At 37.2% G+C, this 18,800-nt stretch overlaps 1 protein-coding gene across 1 annotated transcript in view; it reads right to left on the bottom strand.

Annotated features, from left to right (window-relative positions):
- LOC101901532 (serine-rich adhesin for platelets) overlaps nucleotides 1–18,800 on the bottom strand; it is a 238,540-nt gene that overhangs the window by 185,675 nt on the left and 34,065 nt on the right. The gene's annotated exons all lie outside the window — the stretch shown is intronic.

Consider the following 18,800-nt stretch of genomic DNA (forward strand, 5'->3'; position numbering starts at 1 on the left):
TTGATTCTTGCCATTTCATAGGACTGGCTTCATGTTCAGGATATTTGTAGGCGTTAGACAACAAGAACACACGATTGAAATTAAATGAAAATCTACTTCAAATTATATATTTACTTTGTTTGTTGCTGCTTCCAACCAAACATTCTCCTATTTACTGCAAGGCTTTAGATGGCAGACAGTAATGTGATAAAAAGGGGAAAATGCCTTTAAAATAGAACCAGAACAAATTGAGATGTAACGATTTGTTGTTTTTGCCGACAAAAAATCAGTGATTTAATGGACTTTGGAAATGAAACTGAGAATGAGGATAAATCCCTCCACACAAGCAATCAACCCATTTGCTTAGTCTTCCGCCATTAAACCTTGAAAATTGGGTTTAATAATTTCCGAAGATCTAATAAATGTTGAAATTCGACTAGAAAGACACCGGATCCATTTAGTAAAAAATGTCATTACATAGCGCTTCCTTTTCAGCATTTTTTCAGCATTGTTTTGCATTTTAGGCTCGCTATTCATGGCAGAAAGGCCCGTGATCAAGATGTCCATTTACACAGATAATAAAGCCATTTACTCGCCTCCCCTATTAAGTTTAGCAAAACTTAAAAAAATAATTAAAGGTTGAATTATAACAAGTAAAGGAGTAGTAAGTTCGGCCGGGCCGAACTTTGGATACTCTCCACCATTTGTAACGAATTTGGAAATTAAAAAAAAAATAAAATCAGTTAAAAAGTTTGTTATATTCTTAAAAATACCGAATATAGCCGTTATATTGGGGTCTATACAGGGTAAGATGAAAATACTGCAACAAAGTCAATTGCCATAATTTTTACATTTTACATGGGCCGAACTTTGGATTCTCTCCACCATTTGGAACGAATTAGGAAATTTTCAAAAAAATATAAATCCGTTAAAAATACTGTTATAGTCTTAAAAATACCGAATATAGCCGTTATTTCGGGGTCTATACAGGGTGTGACGAAAATACTGAACTTTGGATTCTCTCCACCATTTGTAACGAATTTGGAAGTTAAAAAAAAAAACATAAAATCAGTTAAAAATGCTGTTATAATCTTAAAAATACCGAATATAGCCGTTATATTGGGGTTTATACTGGGTGAGACGAAAATACTGCAACAAAAACAAACGCCACAACTTTTTACATTTTTTTTAAATTTTATTAAATGAAAGCAAAAATATCGGAAATAGCATAAAATTTTAGACTAAGTTTGGATTTGTTCGAATTGGTCACCGTTGGCACGAATTATGGTCTTCAAACGGCCAATGAAACCGTCACACGCTGCCTGAATATTGCTCTGCGGCATTTTGCCCCATTCCCGGCGAAGCGCTTGCTTGAGGTGATCGACACTTATTTTTCAGAAACAACCTTGCTTTCCAAAATACTCCAGACACAATAGTCCAACGGATTGGTATCCGGAGTTTTTGGTAGCCATTGTGCGCTGTAAATGAAGCGAGGAACCTCATTTTGTAACCATTCTTGGTTGGCGCGTGCTGAATCCTATTGGTATGTCCAAGGTCTGCGGCCAAAATGTTTGCGTGCCCAAGGCTTTAATACACCCTCCTGAATATTTTCGCGATATTTTTCGATATTTATTCTGATGCCACGTCCGATTAATACGAGCGGTGAGAAACCATCGGCTATTATGGCAGCCCACACCATCACCATGGTGTTCTGGTGGCCGAAGGTGCTTGAGTTCTGGTGGCCAACCGAAGGTGCACATTTTCAGCTGACCTCTTTGGCAAGTAAGCACGATCATTTTGTTCGTTAACAAACTGCTGGACAACGAAAGTCTTCTAAACGGAGAAAACCAAATTCGGCCAAGCGAAGCAACTCTTTTGCTCTTTTGAGTCTATTTTCTTTCTGTTGCGGTGTAAGTTCTTGCACTTTTTGGAATTTCAATGGCTGTACCCCCGAGCTCACTTTTCAATATTAGCCGAATGAAATATTACGATATGTTCAGCTCACGTCCATTTTTCGGCCTCTGCGACTCGGGTTTCCATTAAGTCGCTTCTTAGAATATCCTCCACCATTTGGAACGAATTTGGAAATTCTCAAAAAAATAAAATCTGTTTTTAAAAAATCTGCTAAAATCTTAAAAATTCCGAATATAGCCGTTATATTGGGGTTCCAAATGAAGACGTGCACCTGCATAGGCAACTTCTGGCAAAATACATTACTATATTCAAATACGAAACTTGAAAAAAATCCGGTGAATAATTTCGCTAAAATCATCAAAATACCGAATATAGGCAGATATCGTTATATCGGGGCTATACGAAGACTTGGACATGCATAGACACACAATCTGTTGTAGCTATTAGGAACTTCAAATATGAAATTTCAAACAATGTTCACCGAAATTGTTTGAAATTTCATATTTGAATATGGAGGCTATACGAAGACCTGGACCTGCATAGACAAATGTTTTTCATAGGCTATAGTACCTATTAGGAACTTCAAATACGAAAATTGAAAAAACTCCTGCGAATAATGTCGCTAAAACCATAAAAATACCGAATATTGGGTGGTACAGTTATATGAAGGCTATTCGAAGACATGGGTCTGCATACGCAATTTTTTGTCATAGACTGTAGTACCTTTTAGGAACTTCAAATGCGAAATTTCAAACAATTTCGCTAAATCGTGAAAATACCGAATATAGGGAGGTACTGATATATGGGGCCTATACGAAGAACGGGACAATTTTCTGTCACAGACTGTAGTTCCCATTTCGAATTCTAAATACGAAATTTCACACAACTTCTGTAAATATTGTACCGTCAAATTACCGAATATATAGGGAAGTACTGATATTTGGGGTATATACGAAGACCTGGACCTGCATAGATAATTTCTGGCATAAACTGTACTTCCCATTACGAACTCTAAATACGAAATTTGACAAAGCTCCGATGAATAATGTCCATAAAAACGTTAAAATATCGAATAAAGGGGTGGGGGGGCTATACGATATTGCGGCATTTCTCTTCCAGGGGGTAAAGTGCTTATAAAGAACTTCTTGTATGGATTTTTAGACAATTTCAATTGAAAAATGTAGCTAAAATCATCAAAATACTGAATACTGAAAGGGAGGTACCATTATATGGGAGATATTCGATATCGTGACCCATATAGACAATACTCTTCCCGAGAGTAAAGTACTCAGAAGGAACTCCTTTTGCGGATTTTCAGACAACTTAATTGAACAAATTTGGTTTAAATCATTCAAATACCGAATATCGGGAGGTACCGTTGCATGGGGGCTATACGATATCGTGGATCTATGTAGACAATACCCTACCAGAGGATAAAGTACTCAGAAGAAACTCCTTTTGTGGATTTTCAGAGAATTTCATTTAAAAATTTGGCTTAAATCATTAAAATACCGAATATCAGGAGGTTACCATACATGGGGCTATACGATATCGTGAACCGATATAGCCCATCTTCCAACTTGATCTGCCTGCAGACAAAAGACTGATGTGCAAAATTTAAGCTTCCTATCTTCATTCGTTTTGACTCTTGCCTGATTGCAACAGACGGACAGGATACCCCCCATACTACGTATGGTGGAGGGTATACAAATTTGCAACCCATTACATTTTGAGCCATGGTAAGCATTCTAGATTCTTTCGATAAGTCTTCCAAAATAAATTCCCCTTTTTAACACAAAAATGATTTTTTTTCACCCCGAAAAATTCGGTAATAATTTTGATGCCACCACAAATTTCACTTTTTATTAAAGAACTTTTTTAGGCTACCAAAATGTTGTCCATGTTCTTTTATGATTTGCAAAACTTAACGAAATGGAAAACATGATGAACGAATACACGGACTCTCGACACCACAGAAGATGTCAGAGATAACATTTTCGTTATTGGTTGCGTGTAAACGAAATGCGGTATGAAACAACTTTACAACATCTATTCGCTTGCCCAAAGGCCAAAAACAAAAAAAAAAGGGAATACTCAAAGCAAAATGAGATATGAAAAAGGGTCAAAATTACACACCAAACCAAAAGCAAAAAACGAAATAAAAGAGAAAAAAAATATATCATGTTCATGTTCTTTGGGGGCAAATGTAGTGGTACTTGTTCTTTTTTTCCATCGAGTCTCTTGAAATATCGGAAATGATGTCATTTCAAATTATCTTTAGTCTGGAAGTTGTTCGTGTTGAAACCTTTTTTTATCTCGACATTTATTTTTTTTGGGTAATTGAAGAGTCGTTGTTGCTGTAAACGGTAGGAATCATCGGTGTACCGGTGTACTGAAGTTAACAACACTGTAACATGTTTCCTGCTGTTGGCCTTCAACGAAATTATTTTTCATTTTTACTGGAAAATTTTTGAATTTTGAAATTAAAAAGTGGGTAGACTAGGCTCTCAACTTGCCTTTAGTACCAAAAAAGTGGATTAAACAAGGAACAAAAAGCATAATTTATCAAGAGATGACTTTAGAATGAATTTGGCGCCCATTATGAAAGTATTTATTAAATTTTTTTTGGACAATTTTTTCTATAAATTTTCCATTCAAAACTCTATACCTCTGTTTCAATCCCGAAAATACATTTTAACAATTATTGCAACATTATGTTGGGCGCCACAAGTATATTTCGTGGACATAATACTTGAGTCAAGTAAAAAATTTATGTGTACAGGGTGAGATAAAAAAACTGCAACAAAGTCAAACTCCATAATTGTTACATTTTTTTAATTTTATTGAATAAAAGCAAAAAATGTCGGAAATAGCACCAAATTTTAGATTTGTTCAAATTGGTCATCCTTGGCACGAATTATGGCCTTCAAACGGTCAATGAAACCGTCCCACGCTGCCGGAATGTTGCTCTGCGGCATTTTGGCCCATTCCCGGCGAAGCACTTGCTTGAGGTGATCGACACTTTGGTATTTTTTAGTACCAACCTTGCTTTCCAAAATACTCCAGACACAATAGTCCAACGGATTGGTATCCGGAGATTTTGGTAGCCATTGTGCGCTGGAAATGAAGCGAGGAACCTCTTCTTGTAATCATTCTTGGGTGGCACGTGTTGAGTCCTGTTGGAATGTCCAAGGTCTGCTGCCAAAATGTTTGCGTGCCTTTAATATACTCTCCAGAATATTTTCGCGATAATATTCGGCATTTATTCTGATGCCACGGCCGATTAATACTAGCGGGTGGCGACCATCGACTGTTACGGTGGCCAACACAATGGTCGACCTTTTTGACAAGTAAACACGATCATTTTGTTTGTTCACAAACTGCTGGACAACGAATGTTTTCTCATCGGATAAAACAAAATTCGGCAGTCCACCACTTTCGGTCAAGCGAACAACTTTTTAGCTCTTTTGAGTCTATTTTCTTTCTGTTGCGGTGTAAGTTCTTGCACTTTTTGGAATTTCAATGGCTTTACCCCCAGCTCGTTTTTCAATATTTGCCGAATGGAATGTTGCGATATGTTCAGCTCACGAGCCATTTTTCGGCCACTGCGACGCGGGTTTCGATCAAGTCGCATTACTTTACTTTTCGAACCATTTCTGCTGATGTTGCTGTTTTCTTCCGTCCACTTCGGGATACGCTACCAGTATCAGGGTAACGAGCGATGGTACGAGACACAAAAGATTTATTCACATTTAAATGCTGGAGTGCTCTAACGATAGTCACTTGTGGTTTTCCAACCAAATATCGCGCTTGAATTCCATCGCGAATGTCTTTTTTTCTGGAAAATTCTTACCAGTGGAATAATTTTAACAGCTGTCGGACGAGTGGCTTAGAAATGACAGCAGTCTGAAGTTGGTTGCCGTTTTTTCATATCACCCTGTAATGTGGGAGCGCTCGCGATCACTTCGGTTTGAAAAACCAAAGTAGAAGTCCAAATCAGAGCACACATCTGATCATTTTCACTTGGAAGCGAAACATGCTCGCGAGCAAGGTTGCTTGAAGAGTGAGAGTTTTTTTCTGAGTCTACTCCTTACTCATATGTTTTGTGTGGCAGAACTTCAGAGTCACTTTTGTTTGAAAAATTAAAGTGGGAGCAGAATGGCTAGCAAAATAGTGCAAGAATTTGCTCTTAAAGTTCAAATGGGAGGTTTCTGAATTATGTGCGCTTTGTGAATAATAGCAAATAGGTTTTGATGTTGCTGCGTTTTGTAGAAGAGTGGGGGAAGAGGAAGATGTGATCTTGTGAAAAAATACAAAAATACGAAGATTGCTCCCACTTAAAAAGGAGGAAAATATACTTACTCATATTCGAGCGACATCGGAAAATTGAGTTTACTCAATTTTTTTTGTTCTCAGGAGTCCGCTCGAATTCGAGTGGGTTTTACGCTTTATACAAATTCAAGCGAGTTTTTCTGAGGTCTGATCCGAATGTTCGAAATAGGGTAGGGTAGGTTAATAACTACTCCGGGAGAAATCGTTTGAAAACAAGATGAAGGAAATGGCGCCCAACGCTTATAAACTGCAATAACTCAAATAATTCAAATCCTGGATTATGTAACAGAACTTAACCAACTTTTCCATTCCTTGGATGGATATACCGATAATTTTTGATTGTTGGACACCAGCTTAAAAGCCTTTTAAATTGTGTGAGCATAAAACTCAAAAGGAAAGGAATATGAAGAGAATGGCGCCCAACACATAAATTTGCCGACATCGTACATCGTTAAAAATCAAAATAAAGTTATGCGAGATAGTAGATTTTTATGAGTCTTTAGAGTCATTTTGGAAGTTGTACGGGTCCAGAAATTAACTCTCCTTCAAAAAGTCTAAATTGAAGGAAATAAAATTCGGATCAAATATATGATAGTGGCTTATATGGTTTAAAACCTAAAGTATGTCATGACGAATGACATTTTTTCCCCACTTTATAACAATAAATTGCTGATATGTACTGTTGGGCGCCAGTTTATGACTACTTTCCTTTCAATCGCTAATTTTCCTTCATTCAATCCAACTTCTTCTTCTCCTAACAACTTCCCAAATTTCCTTCCATTTGCCATTACTAATTTTACATCTAAGTTTTCAAATTCCCAAATTCAAGTTCTTCTTTTTTTTCCGAGATGGTAATTGTATTTCAACGATGCATTAATTAAAATGCATAAAATACCAGTTTCCGTTTTAGTGGCGACAGCTTTCACTTGCGTTACACAAAACGCAACAGAGTAACTAGATGGACCAAAGTGACATGTAGGTGGTGTTACTTAGGTTTTGATTCCAAAGAACAACAAGGAATTGGTTGTTTTGATTGAATTCCCTACGGGATATCAGCAAACTTGTTTATCAACGAAATCGCTGCGGAGATTAATTAAAACCTCCAAAAAACATTTTTTTTTTGAAATTAGGCAACAAAAATGGTTTCTTACCCTTCTTCAGTAAATTGTTACCAATTTCATTTTAAATGTTTGGCGATTAGCTTATCTTTGAATCACATTTTTTTTTTGTGCCACAGAGAAATTTGAATTGAACAATTGCTGTGTGGCTGTTTTAAAGATTTCAATTTTACTTTGACCAGTTATTTCCAAAGCAGTAACAGCAGCAGCAGCAGCAGTGCCATAAAAATCCAACTCCATCAACCCAGTAATACTTGAAATCCAGACTTGACTGATTTCACATGTGCGTGGGTTGTGCCTCTTCAACTCGTTTTCTAGCTCCATTGGCGCTTTAGCCCACGATGACGATGGCAAAAGTGTGGAAAACTCATAATGGGTGTTAGACGAAACGAAACACAAACAAACAACCGAGCAACAACTTAAATGGAAATCAAGGAAAACTAAAATTGTAGTAGACACTTAACAAATTTGGCAAAGTGAAGCTTCATCTGTTAACGAGGGAAGTTTTGAGTCGATTGGCTCAACTTTAAGTAAAGGAATTGTAGAATTGCAAGTTGGCGCCCAACGTAGAAAATGGACTCAGCTGGAAATGGGCATACGTTGAATGAACAAATTAATGAAATTAAAATTAAAAGATCCAAATTTAAGAAGAGTCGAATTCGAACTTTGCTTATGGTCAGATCGATACAAGATCCGACGTTCAGCAAAGTAGTTTTTAAAAACTTTTAAATAAAAAAAGTACTTTCCAAATTATCTCCATTTGAGCAGCATTTTTAAAAGTTTTCAAAAACTTTTAAATAAAAAAAGTACTTTCCTAATAATCTCCAGTTCAGCAGCATTTTTAATACCAAAAAAGGGTAATTTTCAAACTATTCTCAGTTGGGCGCCATTTTTTTACCTTACACCACATTGTGGTAAGGGTATTATCCCTTTGTGCATTTGTTTGTAACATGGAGAAGGAAACGAGATAGACCCATAGTTACTTTTGAGCATCTTCATTGAATCACTTTCTGAGTCGATTTATGCATGTCAGTTCGTCCATCCGTCCATTTAATCCTGTGAACAATATGCAGGTCGCAGTTATTATCCGCTTGAGATGAAATTTTCCAAACAATATTTGTTTGGCTCAAGGAGGAACTCTATTGAAATTGGTGAGAATCCGTTAAAATTTAGATATAGCTCCCATATACAGGGTGAGATTAAAAAACTGCAACCAACTTCAGACTGCTGTCATTTCAAAGCCACTTGTCCGACAGCTGTTAACATTTTTCCAGTGACAGCTCATTATATTGTTTACAAGCGTACAAAAGCATTTTGGTGAGAATTTCCCAGAAAAAAAGTTATTCGTTATTGTTAGAGCACTCCAGCATTTAAATGAGAATAAATCTTTTGTGTCTCGTACCATCGCTCGTTACCGTGATACTGGTAGCGTAGCCCGACGTCAAGGAAGTGGACGGAAGAAGACAGCAACATCAGCAGAAACGGTTTGAAAAGTAAGGAAGCGACTTGATCGAAACCCGCGTCGCAGTGGCCGAAAAATGGCTCGTGAGCTGAGCATATCCCAATATTCCATTCGGCAAATATTGAAAAAATGAGCTCGAGGTAAAGCCATTGAAATTCCAAAAAGTGCAAGAACTTACACCGCGACAGAAAGAAAATAGACTCAAAAGAGCTAAAAAGTTGCTTCGCTTGGCCGAAAGTGGTGAACTGCCGAATTTGGTTTTCTCCGATGAGAAAATATTCGTTGTCCAGTAGTTTTTAAAGAAACAAAATGATCCGCTCGTGTATATTTGTCAAAGAGGACAGCTGAAAATATGCACCTTCAGTTGACCACCAGAACTCAAGCTCCGGCCATGGTGATTGTGTGGGCTGCCATAACAGCCGATGGTCGCTCTCCGCTCGTATTAATCGACCATGGCATCAGAATAAATGCCGAATATTATTGCGAAAATATTCTGGAGGGAGTATTTAAGCCTTCGGCACGCAAACATTTTGGCCGCAGACCTTGGACATTCCAACAGGACTCAACACCATCCCACTCAGCACGTACCATCCAAGAATGGTTAAAAAATGAGGTTGCTCGCTTCATTTCCAGCGCCCAAATGGCCACCAAAATCTCCGGATACCAATCCGTTGGACTATTGTGTCTAGAGTATTTGGGAAAGCAAGGTTGGCACTAAAAAATACCAAAGTGTCGATCACTTCAAGCAAGCGCTTCGCCGGTAATGGGCCAAAATACCGCAGAGCAACATTCGGGCAGTGTGTGGCGGTTTCATTGGCCATTTGAAGGCCATAATTCGTGCCAAAGGTGACCAATTTGCGCAAATCTAAACTTAATCTAAAATTTAATGCTATTTCCGACATTTTTTGCTTTCATTCAATAAATTTTAAAAAAATGTAAATATTATGGCGTTTGACTTTCTTTTGCAGTTTTTTTTATCTCACCCTGTACATGTCTTTATCCGATATCCGTTTTTTTGTGGACCAATTGGCTAATATCAGCCCAAATGGACTGAATTATGGCAATATCGACTGAAGTCATCCTAAAAACAAGTACTTCAAATTTGTTGAAAATCCATCCGAGCACCATTTTTATTTTAACTGGAACAATAGTCACAGATTTATGTCTACGAGTATATAGCCTCCAAAACAAATCTAAGATTTTCGATATATTGCCCTTCAATTTATAGAGAAATTAACATCGAATGACATAAATTTAAGAAGTTCCCCTGTTTGGGCGCCATTTTCAAATGAAAACAACCATACACTGCTCATTCCTTTATTGAGATATAAAAAAATGTGGCGGTCAAACTAAAGTAAAATACATTCCGAATTCCAGAAAATTTACAAAAAAAAGAGGGATATTTGCATAGAATCCCCATTTGGGCGCCATTTTTATCACTGTGGCAATAATAACAAGATTTATGTCTGTAACTGTAAAATGAAACTACAGAATTTTGGTACATTGGCTTTTAGTATAAAGAAGCTGACATTGAATACGTTTAAGAAGTGCCCCTGCTTGGGCGCCATTTTTAATGTAGGTAATCATTGACTCCTTTACTGAATGAAATATAGTGGCGCTCCAATAAAGTTTACAAAACACCCAGTTTTTCCGGGCCTATAGTATGTCCCGAAAAAATGGTTTCTAATACTCACAATCTAGCCTTTTACGACTCCCTTTGATCCAACTCCTCTTCTCGCAATCTAGGCCTTTCGTTCAACCACGAAACGATGTATTTTTCTCCTCGTATTTTTTCCCCTAAGTATATCCCCACACATGTATTCAAATAACCCTAAACAAACAGGGAACACCACTTAAAGCATTTTGTCCCAAGGCTTTTCGGGCCAATAGAAAACGAAAAAAAAAAAAACAAATATCGAAAAATAAAACAATTTTCAAGTTGCCTCTTCACAACTTGGCCAAATAAATATTTGTTTTTTAAATTTCCATATTTTTAGATTTCACGACGTTGCGAGTATTTTCCTGCCCTAAGCCGAAATATAAACATACGATTGTTGATATAAACGCTTACAAAAACCATCAGCAGCAACAACAAAACAAACTTGGAGATGGCCCTCGAAAGGGGTCAATACGGTTATGGTGGAAGTTCATGGCAATGATGCTGACTGAAGTGAGAATCAACAACGAAAAACAAGAAAACTAAACATCAGCTATCCATGACTTACTGTTGTTTGTTCATTCTTCCAGATCCAGATGCATGGCAGCATGAAAATGCCCATGGACTTACAGGTGTATATGCCACAAAGCCTAAAATGTTCTGGTAGTGAAATAATCCATCGTATCGTTTGGGGTATTTTTTGTTTTTGGGATTTCAAGCCTAATTTTCTAGTCTTGTATTTTTTTGGGTTCGCCTGAATGGGTATTATCACCCCAGCACTACAACAACAGCAACAGTGCCAATTAAAATACGCCTTTGTCACTCAACCGTCCATGGAGGGCCTCCTCAGTATCATCGGTTGCCATGCTTTAAACCGGTCTAACTTGCACTTGCTGCACTTTTTGTTTCCTCCAAAAAAAAAAAAGAAAACAATGCTCATTATCAGCTCACAAAAATTCAGAGGGCATTTCATAACAAAACGGGGAGTTGGAGGGCTGGAGAAGCTTTAAAGAAACATGTTTTTGTGCTGCATTTGTTTGTCGTCGCCGTCGTCGTCGTTGTCTGTTCAAAACCCATTGATAACACAGTTGGCCAGACGGTTCAAACAACAAGAACAATCAAAATAGTCATTCAACCAAATTGTGGCACATGAACTCGGCTACAACCAGCAACAATAACAACAACAAAAACCTGACACATACACATTAAAGATCCAATGATGAATGCATGACCGGCCGACAAAAACGGAAATCTGGGCTGAAAATTATAGCATCCGGGACAAGATTTTCAAATGATCGACCTGTGTTAGAGTGCTCCAGAATAGGGAGCCTCTATTTGGGCGCCAGATTTTATTAAAATAACCATTATTTTATAGCGAAAATATTCTGGAGGGTGTAATAAAGCCTTGGGCACGCAAACATTTTGACCGCCGACCTTGGACATTCCAACAGGACTCAGCACCATCGCACTCAGCATGCCACTCAATAATGGTTACAAAATGAGGTTCCTCGCATTATTTCCAGCGCACAATGGCCACCAAAATCTCCGGATACCAACCCCTTGGACTATTGCATCAGGAATATTTTGGAAAGCAAGGTTGGCACTAAAAAATACCAAAGTGTCGATCACCTCCAGCAAGCGCTTCGCCGGGAATGGGCCAAAATGGACCGCAGAGCAACTTTCGGGCAGCGTGTGACGGTTGCATTGGCCGTTTAATGTCATAATTCGAGCCAAAAGTGAACAATTCGAACAAATCTAAAGTTATTCTTAAATTTAATGCTATTTCCGACATTTCCCACTGCTCTTTATCTCCACACAACTGTGTTTTTTTTTTAGCCAGAAATTTGAATTCTAGCTCCGAAAAAAAAATTGAAGCCGGTAAATTTTGTTAGCCATTGTCAGCCAGCCAGCCAACCAAACAACTGGTGAATGGTGGTGGCAGTCATGTGGACATGCATGCATGCCATACCATGAAACTCAAAATTTATGCTAACCAAAATACGACTACTGCATCGGTTGGGAGGAAAGCAAACAACAACAACAACAACAAAACACCAGTCTGCTACAACAATTTTAAAGAGCACAAACTTTCACGGTCTCCTAAACCCGCCCGCATTTGAAAATGGACAGAATGGAAAAATTTAGATGTTCGAAAAAAAGAAAAGACTACCACAAAAACCTGGAAGAATTTGAAAATGAATTCGAAACCAGAGGAAAAAAATGTACATTTACATATTTTAGTTATTTATTTTCCAACTTGTTAAATATGTTAACTTGGTCAGCAGCGGGGCCAACCAGCCAGCCAACCAACACCATCAAAGCCGTTATTTTTTAAATATGCATGGAATTCATAGGAAACCAAGATGCATTGACATTCAGATCTTGGCCTAAAAAACTATTTTCTTAGGCCAACAAGGTAGAACAACTGTACGATCCCGAGGAAATAAACAAAAACGAGATTATGTAGAAGTGTTGCTTTTTTCTATTTAAATAAACCCCCAAGACGAATATTTCTTCCGTCAAAGCCATTAAACCGGAACACTCCCACTTAAGGTTTTCATTAATTACAGATTTGGTGCCTTAGTCCTAAAGTGTTTTCAATAATTGCATTAGGGAGTTGCAGCCCTGCCTGCGGCTTGTAACAAAAATTTTCACACACGCCCTTTCCTCTTGCCTTGAATTTTCACACACACACACACACACATCCTCTTAATGTTCGTGCATAAAGAAAACATATGATTTCTATTTGGTTTCAGCCATAAAACCTCAAAGCACATGTCAAATCATAATGAGCAACATTAAATCTGCAGCCACTTATATGAAGAGCTAACAACTACATGGGAAACTATTTATTTGATACTCTCCCCTCTCCTCATTTTTCCATTTTCCCAATAATGCATAACGAAGGCATGTGTGCTTCGTATAATCCATTAATTTTAGGGATTACCAATAACAAAAAAAGGGAGACAAAAACAAAATAACAAGCCTTAAACAAGTCACCCGAACAATGAGTTCTAAAAAGAGAGGGATTTTGCAATGTGAGAGCCTGAGAGAGAAAACAAAACAATAACCCTCCACAATTCAGAAGATGCCAAAACAATGGAAGCCTAAAAAGGCGCGCAACCCTCCCGGTTCAGGGTTGGCAAAACTGGTCGCATGCAAACAGCTGACTGCCAAAATGAGGCGGCACAAGTAAATAACCGCACAAACACACACACACACACTCAGGGAGAAATACTACACACATTTCAACAATAGGAAGATAATCATCATCACTTGAAATGTATTAATTTTTTTGCTTTCGTTAAATGCGAAATATGGGCGATATATGAAATTGTCATGAATGAAATTGCATGGCAAATAGATTTTTCGAAACAGGGGATAAATCAAAGCCTCACAACAAAGGTGTTGAGGTTAGGTAGGATACAAGGCGAATAGTTCATGGTTTGTTTGCAAGAGTGTAGGGAAACGGATGTAGGGCATGATGATATCATTCATTTCAATTAAATTGGGCGCCATTTCCTATAATCGAAATAAAATCTCTTATCATGATGTGTGAGAATTTTGTTCCCTTAAGAAAAATTAGGCATTCCTGAAGTGCCTTCCTATAAATATATCGAAAAGAATGAATTTCCTCACCCAGTGTAAATTGTGTAAATGTGCTCAAAATTTGGCATTTCTGAAATTCATCCTTTAAACATATCGAAAGGTAAAAATTTCCACTCCCAGTATAAATTGGACACTATTACACAAAACTGAAAAAGGTGCTCAAAATTTGGAACTCTTGGAATTTTTCCTCTAACTACACCAGAAGAATTTTGTATTTCCTGAAGTCAAGTCCAAGTACCGATTGGGCGCCATTTCACAATATTTAAAATTTACTAAACCTTTGCATCTTGTAATGTATATTCCTTGAAGTTCTTCTTTATAATAAAAAAGCAATTCATAGCAATTTTCCCAATATTTTCTGTCCTTAACCTTCACCCGTTAAATACAAGGAGAATAAGAAATTTCTCCACATTGAACGCCATTGCGGAATTGAAACTTTCTTAATCGTTAGAGTTTTTCCTTCTACAAATTGGGAATATACCTCTAGAAATAATCAATAACTCAAGAATTGTGAAACGTTGGGTGCCACACTCAAATACTCACCCTGTATATGAAAAAACTGCAACCAATTTCAGACTGCTGTCATTTCTAAGCCACTCGTCCGACAGCTGTTAAAATTATTCCAGTGATAGCTCATTATATTGTTTACAAGCGTATCAAAGCATTTTGGTGAGAATTTTTCAGAAAAAAATTTATTCCTGATGGTATTCAAGCGTTATAGTGTGATTTCTTTATATTTTGCCAGGAAAACCACAAGTGGCTATCGATAGAGCACTCCAGCATTTAAATGCGAATAAATCTTTTGTGTCTCGTACCATTGCTCGTCTCCGTCAGGAAGTGGGCGGAAGAAAACATCAACATCAGCAGAAACGGTTCGAAAAGTACAGAAGCGACTTGATCGAAACCCGCGTCACAGTGGCCGAAAAATGGCTCGTGAGCTGAACATATTGCAATATTCCATTCGGCAAATAATGAAAAATGAGCTCGGGGCAAAGTCGTTGAAATTCCAAAAAGTGCAAAAACTTACACCGCAACAGAAAGAAAATAGACTCAAAGGAGCTAAAGAGTTGCTTCGCTTGGCCGAAAGTGTTGAACTGCCGAATTTGGTTTTCTCCGATGAGAAAACATTCGTTGTCCAGCGGTTTGAAAAAAGAAAAAACAAAATTATCGTGTTTATTTGCCAAAGAGATCAGTTGAAAATGTGCACCTTCGGTTGGCCACCAGAACTCAAGTGCCGGTCATGGTGATTGTGTGGGCAGACATAACCGCCGATGGTCGCTCTCCGCTCGTGTTAATCGACCGTGGCATCAGAATAAATGCCGAATATTATCGCGAAAATATTCTGGAGGGTGGATTAAAGCCTTGGGTACGCAAACATTTTGGCCACAGACCTTGGATATTCCAACAGGACTCAGCACCATGTCATTCATCACGCGCCACCCAAGAATGGTTAGAAAATGAGGTTCTTCGCTTCATTTCCAGCGCACAATGGCCATCAAAATCTCCGGATCCCAATCCGTTGGACTATTGTGTCTGGAATATTTTGGAAAGCAAGGTTAGCACTAAAAAATACCAAAGTGTCGATCACCTCAAGCTATCGTTTCGCCGGGAATTAGCCAAAAAGGACCGCAGAGCACCATTCGGGCAGGATGTGATGGTTTCATTGGCCGTTTGAAGGCCATAATTCGTGCCAAAGGTGACCAATTCGAACAAATCTAAACTTATTCTAAAATTTGATGCTATTTCCGACATTAAAATGTAAAAATTATGGCGTTTGACAAGGCTGCAGTTTTTTTCTCGCCCTGTATACGAATTTTTAATTGATTTTTACTCCGAAACAAAAAGAGAATATTAATTAGCTTACAAATTTAATTCATGCTGTAAAAAGTAGCCGCCTGCCAGCGAAACATATTGGAGTAATTATTTTGACAATTTTCAATGGTTTCAATGGCAAGTACCAATTTTATGCAATTTTTAAAACAAAAAGTTTAACGATATCGACCATAAAAATATGTTAAGATAGGAAGCTATAATGGAATTTCGGAAAATTCGGAATAAAAGCAGGACATACTGTTTTGGCATCCAAATTTGTTATTTGCTTTTTAAATAATTTATCTCAAAATATGTTTGCGTAAGCAAAACTAAATTGAATCCGAAATTAATGAGCAGACGTTTTTAAGTAGCACTTCACTTTAATATGGCGCCCAAACTAATATTTGCTTTATTTGTATGGCTAACATTTATAGATTTTGATTTTTCAGTAGCCACAGTTCAATATGGCGCCCAACGTAATATTTGTTTTTTTATTTTATTTTATTTTTTTTTTTTTTTGTATGGCTAAAATTTGTGGCACTCTTGAGGATCCTCATATTTCAACGTACAATTCTGATTAATTTTTTTATTGATAAAATTTTTAAAATTAGCTATTTCAAATATGGCGCCCAACGTAATATTTGTTTTCTTTTTTATTTTTTTTTGTATGGCTAAAATTTATGGAACTCTTGAGGGTCCTCATATTTCAACATGGCGCCCAACGTCCAATTTTGATTAATTTTTATGAATAAAATTTTTAAAATTTGCTATTTTAAATATGGCGCCCAACGTGAAATTAGTATTTCTTTTTATGAATGAAATTTATAGATTTTGATTAAATATTGAATGGAAATTCAAAATTAACCTCTTAAAGATGATGAGTAGTTCTATAGAAACTTGGATCACTGTAGCAAAATAGTTTGTAGCGTTTTTATTTTAATGGCGCCCAACGAGAGGAGAACATAAATTAGTTCATAAAAATTTTGTCTAAAATATGGATGATGATGATAGTACGACGGGTAACATGTTAGCTACAGATTTGAATATGGCGCCCAACGTTGAAGTTTGCTTCATTTTAATGGTCATAATGTATCATTTTGGATTTTTTTAATACTGATCATTAGACAATGTTTCCAAGGGCTACACCTGGAATGTGGAACTTATATATTTTTTCTATGTATATTTCCAATTGGCGCCCAGCGTATTCGGGCTAACTGAGCAAAACTTGATTCAATTAAAAATTTCGAAGCACAATTTTTTCATATTTGAATATGGCGCCCGACTTTTGTTTATGCCCTTAATTTACAGATTCCATTTTCACAGAAGAGGCTATCAAACATTACCATTGCCACCAACGTGGAATTTAACTAGTTTGTTTTTTTTATTTGCCTCCCTACTGGCTTATTGAAGCATAAACTTTTGAAGGACACGAGCATAACAAAAGCTGTGACCAACAAAATATTTGACATCTCTCGGTAAAGTTGAGCCCACCATGCTAGGCACTTACTTAAGCAAAATATCCGCAGCCAACCAGGCAGCCGACATAACAAGCCAAAAGGCATCCACACATTATGCCAACTCTACATACACACATACATATACAATAACAAACACGTATTGTCTACCTACCTACCTATTGTCCATGGACCGAACGACCGTCCGACTGATATAAATTTGATCAGACTCAATTGATCCGATCTCAAATGTAGTATATTGGTATTATATTTAAGTATATGTAGTACGATACTTGTTAATACGATTGTGTGTATGGAGCATAGCTTTTCAAACACACAGGTATTTATGTTTCCCTGTGCAAAAAAAATCGAAATTGAAAAAAAAAAACATTCAGAATTCAATGGGACAGACATATTTTTCAAGGTAAACTTAGACTTCGAATATGAATGGATAACTGGGTGGATGGACGGATGGATGGATGATTGTTTGCTCGCTTCGTCGTTTCAGTTTTGTCCAACAATCAACTGGAGTTGTTGTCGCTTAGTTTGGCTGATTATTCAATTTTTGTTGTTGTTGCTGCTGCTGCAGTTATTTTAAAGGCAACCCAAAAATACAGAACCCAAGAATGACCAAAGCAATATTATGTTACGCCTGGCCGCAAAAAAAATGATCACAAAACCAGTCAATACTTTAAGACGCCGTGGAGTTTCATTCTTTTCAAGTACCTACATGCCACAGACAATGCACACACACACACATGCGAACAAGTATGTACGTTTGTATAAATATGTGTTGGAATGTAAACACCCAATGATCGATCTTGTGGAAAGGAAAAAATCACGTAAATCAACAAAATTAAAAATAAAAACTAATATCGGAGGGTGGTATGAAGACTAAAGGAAAAGTGACATCGAGGTAAAATATGCCATATGGGCAATGGATCCTGGCGATCCTGTAGATCAGGAAATCTAAACGATAAAACCAAATAAATACAATTTTCAGGTCATCACTACAAAATGGCCGAATAAGCATTCCTAGGACCTTTGAAAAAAATTAGAATCATGATTCGGCTTTACAGGAAAAGATGATCGAGGTATAATATGCCATATGGGCAATGGATCCTGGTGATCCTGCAAATCAGGAAATCTAAACGATAAAACCAAATAAATACAATTTTCAGGTCATCACTACAAAATGGCCGAATAAGCATTCCAAGGACCTTTGAAAAAAAATTAGAATCGTGATTTGGATTTACAGGAAAAGATCATCGAGATTAAATATGACATATGGACAATGGATTCTGGCGATCCCGTAATCAGGAAATCTAAGCGATAAAACCAAAAAAATATAATTTTCATGCCATAACTACAAAATGGCCGAATAACCTTTGAAAAAAAAATTAGAATCATGATTAGGCTTTACAGATAGTTCTTTGCGAGAATAGTCTTTACTGTCTGAAAAT

Source organism: Musca domestica, unplaced genomic scaffold (genome assembly GCF_030504385.1).
Source record: "Musca domestica strain aabys unplaced genomic scaffold, Musca_domestica.polishedcontigs.V.1.1 4, whole genome shotgun sequence".
Lineage (NCBI taxonomy): Eukaryota > Metazoa > Arthropoda > Insecta > Diptera > Muscidae > Musca > Musca domestica.